The sequence below is a fragment of the Trachemys scripta genome, chromosome 6 (genome assembly GCF_013100865.1).
Source record: "Trachemys scripta elegans isolate TJP31775 chromosome 6, CAS_Tse_1.0, whole genome shotgun sequence".
NCBI lineage: Eukaryota > Metazoa > Chordata > Testudines > Emydidae > Trachemys > Trachemys scripta.
In genome coordinates, this window is record NC_048303.1 from 57,584,071 (window position 1) to 57,590,117 (window position 6,047).

Genomic DNA, 6,047 nt, shown 5'->3' on the forward strand with positions numbered 1-6,047 from the left:
CACAGATACAACAACACTGCAAATTTATATTAGAGGTACATATATAATCTCACAGATATACATGTAACTCCCCCTAAACTTTAATTCCATCTTCATGTAGCTTTTGTTTGGGAGCATGTAACTGCTGTATACTTGTCAGTTTGTTACCATTTTATGCACCTATTATGGGGAGCACAATACACAGGTTTACACAAAATGGGCTGGGGGATGCACTGAACAGTTGCAGGAGCTGACAGTACGAGAAACACTTAGCCTTTGACTGGTAAAGCTCTCATATCTACATGAGAGTTGGAGGGCTAGACATTCAAGGATGACTATCCTAAGCTTGCAGGCTCTTATCAGGATTTACACACAGCATTTGTTCATAAAGTAACCTCCCTCCCCATATCATGCTTCCCACTTCCAAGGAAGCCCTCTTCTAACTTCACTTTTCGAAGTGATACCAGTCATAAAAAATAGCTGGGAAACAAAGTATTTGGTGCATTTCCAGTGGATTAATTTTATATCTCAACTCTTTCTTCATTAGTACTTATCTTTCCTCATCCTTCCTGGCCTGTGGGATTCCTTATTTGAGGGGCTATGATGACATATTATCAAGGGAGGATAGTAGTGTTACTAGAGGGCTACTTGCTATTAAGGGAGTAGTCACACCACCTGATGTTGCTAGGGGACCTGCTAATCTCTTATTCAGTTCTAGCAATAAACTCTCACCCTTATGGATAACCTATCAAAGCCTATCAAGAGCCTAAGCTACGCTCCACACCTGCCTCTGATTTTTTAAATGTAAGTAGCTTTGAGGTCAATTGCTTTTGAGGTAAATGAAAGGTAACAGGCTTCCCCTTGCATTAGGAGACATTATGGTAGAGTGTTTTCAGCAGAAACATGCATAATTGTATGCTTTTATAACATTCCCCAAATAACCAGGGATACTTGAAGTACTTAGGAATGGTCTATCAAATGGCTTGACAGTCTTATAACTGACTTCAGACTACTTTAAAGGGCCAGTATTAAAAATTAATTCAGAATCATAAGAAATCACCACCATTTACAGTGAATTCATTGAGTCCCATCCTGCCTACATCTACACGGGTAAAACTCCCATTGTAGATGGCTCAAGTTACCTAGGAGAATTTTTACTTATTATGGACCAGATTGTCAGCTGGTATAAATTGGTTTAATTTCATTGACTTCAGTGAAATGACACATTTACATCCACTTATTATCTAGCCCTATTTGTTTATTGCTGACAAAGTGCTTGGCACTGGCCAAAAAAAACAAAAAGTCCCTTCCCCAAAGCACTAACTGTCTGAAAGACAAGCCCATGCAGAATCCAGGAAGAAGGGTAACTTGAGTTATAATATATTTATTTCTGATGGACATTACAGAACCAGTGGGTTTTTAGGAGGCAAAAATATAGTTTGAGGGAAGAGGGATTAGGAATACATTACACGGAGAGGTGACAGCATGAAAAGTTTACGTTCAAATCCAGTTTGAGAGATTTCTGTGGAGTTGCACCCTCTTATACCTGTGGTGAATTTACCCCAAATGTGTACCCCACATGTGTACTCAAATATGCACATCACCTGTAGAGGGAAAACTTAAAAGGCAGTCAGACAAACATTTTGTTGTACATGCTGCATGCCCATTATCAACTTATCATATTATTGGAACAATAAATTATGTGAAATATTTTGACAATAGCAGCACATCATGTTTAGGAAGCAAGTCAGAAAGTACACCTCCTAATTCTAGTGAAGACAAGCCCACAGAAGGAGTGTGCAAGGAGGTGGTGGTATAGGCAGCCTCTGCACCTCTTGTACATTGGGGAAAGGGAGTGTGTGTGTTGAACTGACTCCAAATGAGCTAACGTGGAGGTGATTGTTGGGCATAGGCCAGGCCAGGCCCCCTGTGATCTTCATTTACACGAATTCAGTGGTCCCAAGTCCCCACACAAGGGACACTAAGGAGCTAGCATAGAGTGTTTGCTGCAGAGACCTGCACCTACCCACGGTTCCAGAAGTGGACTCTAACACTCCTCTATCATCAGATTCCCTGTTCAGTTATGTGGGTTTTGCACTGGGAGGTGTACATTTCTTGGAACACCCTTGTAACGTGTGCAAATAGCATTATTTTTTCTTTACAGAAGGTCAGACAAAGGCACAGGGAGTATGTCTACATGCAGACGTGGATTTAGAGTTAGTGGGGCCCTGTGTGCAGCTTCATTTTCACACACCCCCCACCCCGCCGGGACCCAGCCAAGAAAAAGAACATTCTCTTATTTCCTGCCTCCCGTTTTTTATTCCCTTCATCCTCCTCCTATATCATAAGTAATGGGAAGTAAATGAAAATAAAGTGAGATACTTGATTGGGGCAGGGGGTTGGTGTGCAGGAGGGGGGCAGGAGGGCAGCACTTACCTATGGCAGCACGGCTCCCAAAGCGACAGGCACACCCCCCTTCGGCAGTGGCTCCTAGGTGGGGGGAGGAAGGGTGTCTCTGCATGTCACTGCCCACAGGCACCGCCCCCACAGCTCCCATTGGCCACAGTTCCTGGCCAATGCGAACTGCAGAGTTGGTGCTCAGGACAGGGGCAGCATGCAGAGATACCTCCCCCACCAGGGGCCGCAGGGACATGCCGGCTGCTTCCGGCAGCGAAGTAGCTTGGAGGGAGAGAGGCAGAGCGGACAGAAAGCCGCCTTATCCCTGCTGCTGGCACATCTCTGTGTGCCCCTTGGGGAGGGGGGGGGGCAGCAGGTCTCCATGGGCTGCCAGGGGCACGCAGAGATGTGCCAGCAGCCGGTCGCTTTTGGGAGCAGAGTGGGGCCACCGGCCACAGCATGCAGGCAGCCTGCCTGCCTGCGCCCTGCTGCACTGCCAGCCGGGACTCAGGGGCAGGTTGTCAGATATTTGTCCTGCATTTTGGGGGACCCCCTATTGTTGGGGGCCCTGTGCCACTGCATGATTTGTTTCATGGTAAATCCGCTCCTGTCTACAACACACAAAAAACACCTACCACCCAAGGCAGCAAGTATTAGACCCTAGATCTACAGACCTGGGCTCACGCTACAATGCTAAATAAAGCTGTGTAAAGGAGCCCAGCAGTGGGCCAAAATGGATGCCTCAAACCTGAGGTTGGAGGGGATTGCGTAGCAATGCACCTCCATCAACTCCCAAAACCTACCAACTCCCCAAAAAAACCGAGCACAGAGTTGCAGATGATGGATTTGCCAAGAACATCTGAAAATTTAGAAAGATACCTCATTAAGAAGTGTGTTTCTGACTTGCCGAGTGGAGAGACCATTCAGATTCCAAGTGAACACAGGGCAGCCAAATCAGGCAGAAATGTTGGATCCAAGGAAATCAAATGGCTACCAAAGCAGACATTCTGGAGATGATCTTTGAGTTTAAGGCCATGAAAAATCATCTTATGACCAAACTTCTCTCAGTAAAGAAGGAAGTTGCTGATTTGGAAGAGAGAATTGTTGTGCTAGACACTGGCCCACGAGACACAAGTAAGAGGGAAACAGAGCTGCATTACAGTGATGGTTCAGAAAGAGAGAGATGCGTCTTAAATTGGATGATATAGAAAACAGATTGAGAAAGAACAATATCAGAATTAAGGGGCTGCCTGAAAAATGCTGAATGAGGAAACCCAACCTGGTATGTAAAAACTTTAGTTGTGGAGTGGTTATACCGGAGCTCTCTTGAAGAGAGCACATAGGATGCTATTTCCCCTGCTTGGGCCTCTGTGATGGTATATACAAACCCCACACTAGAGAAGAAGGGGTTAAGGAGCTGCTCCTGACCCAGACAGCCCTCCCCTCACTGCGCTTGCAAAGTCTGCGCAAATTGGAAGGAGAGCTTAATAAGGAAAGCAGAGTAGCTCAGTGGCAGGCAGACGGGGATCTCTCCTGACCTCTAAATGCCTGGGAAGGAGCACCACAAGAATTTTTGCTGCCTGAGGCTTGAAGAAACTGACCTGGCTAAGCTACAAAGGAGGGACTGGTGACTTCTGAAGATCAGAAAACATTAATTTCATGTTCAGTTAGTTACTTTACCCTGTGGGAGGAGGGGGCACTGGTAGGAAGCGATCCAGGGAGGCAGCTACATAGGACTCCAGGTGCTGGTTTTAGCTGCCTGCCATTGGACCCTGGATTGGAGCCTGGTAGAGACTGCAAGCCTGGATTCACTACCAGCCCCTAAAGAGGGGACAATGACAGAAGTCTATCCCTCAGTGGGGAATGTATTTGGGGAAGATCCTGAAGGTGCAGGGGTCAAGACCCCAAAAGCCTGACCCCAGGGGGAAGCCCTGAAACTCTTGCTGACCTCTAAACAATTCCACATTATTGGACCCTGAAAGAGGGTGGACTTGAATGTGCAACCTGGCTGGAGGGCTGAGTTGCTAAAAGGACAGACCACTATATGGTGGAACTATAATGAGAAAGGGGAATGCCCAGGAAGAAGACAACCTGACACACCCTGACTGGACCACTAGACAGCACTGCTGTTGAGTGTTCCTCTTCACAGCCTCATAATGATAAACCCAGAGCCCTAACTGAAATTTCATGATTATAGGCAGAAAAATTTAATTGTGGAAAAAGCCAGAGAGCACTCAGAGCTCAGACTCAAAGGCCACAAGCTAATTTTTCCACAGAACTCTCAGCCCTAACTTTAAAAAAAAGATATGAGAGCTGGAGGAAATTACAGGAGCACTCCAGAGGGCAGATAACTCCTATAGATGGGGATTCCAGATTCATTCAGCTTCCAAAAAATCAGTATTATGCAGTTAGGGACTTTAAAATAAGGAAACAATACCCTCTTGTCACTTGGGCTAGAAATCCAAACCTCAGATGTACAAGAAGACTCTCCAGAAGTAGTTAACTATAGCAAGCTGCTGAAAAACTCTTGGTAAACTGTCAAGTATCAGAGGGATAGCCGTGTTAGTCTGAATCTGTAAAAAGCAACAGAGGGTCCTGTGGCACCTTTGAGACTAACAGAAGTATTGGGAGCATAAGCTTTCGTGGGTAAGAACCTCACTTCTTCAGATGCAAGTAATGGAAATCTCTAGAGGCAGGTATATATCAGTGTGGAGATAATGAGGTTATTTCAATCAGGGAGGGTGAGGTGCTCTGCTAGCAGTTGACCCACCGACCGCTACGCCTACCTTCATGCCTCCAGCTTCCATGTTTATATTGTTGAAGGGCACAATTGCTGGGTTATTAATAACTGTGGGCTCAGAGTATGTGCCCATAAAAGCAAGACAAAAAAAATTAAAAATAAATAAGGACTTCTTTAAAACACTGAAACACTTTGGAGAAGGGAAAATTATAGTTGGAGGGGACTTCAGTTGTACACGGATTCCGTACTGGGACCAAGCTGATAAAGACAAGGTGGATAGGAAAGCAGATGCAGCATTGACTTCTCTGTGCTAACAATTCAACCTCTCGGATTGCTGGAGGGAATTGCACACACAGAAACGGATTACACATTTTATTCACATCCTCATCAGTTATCTACTAGAATAGATATAATGTTAATTTCCAAGTCCCTAGTGAATCAAACAAGATCTCCAGAAATTGGAATGATCAGATCATGTTCCCAGTGGAAGTAATATTTAATAGCTGGGATGGGTCCCAAAAATCACATTGTTGCTTCTCCAAGAGGAGAATAAATAAATAAATAAATCACATTGCAGTAATTAACGAAGACATTCTTCAATACTTCCAGAGCTTAAGTAGAACAGGAGATAAAAGGTTACAAGACATACATAAAAACACAGTTCAGAAAAACATAGCAACTAATATTACAGGAAAATTGAATATATTGGTGACAGATGCCACTGAACAAACCCTTAAATATACAAAGCAGATGTTTTATGAAAAAGGAAATAGAAGTGATAGCTATTGACACGAAAGCTTAAAGGGATTCAAGAGCAACACATTGTTCTTAACTGGTGGAACAATCAGGAAAGATAAAAAGCAACAGAGTCCTGTGGCACCTTATAGACTAACAGATGTATTGGAGCATAAGCTTTCGTGGGTGAATACAT

At 44.5% G+C, this 6,047-nt stretch overlaps 1 long non-coding RNA gene across 1 annotated transcript in view; it reads right to left on the minus strand.

Moving 5' to 3' along the window:
• LOC117879497 overlaps positions 1-6,047 on the minus strand; it is an 84,105-nt gene that overhangs the window by 21,838 nt on the left and 56,220 nt on the right. The window lies entirely within an intron of this gene.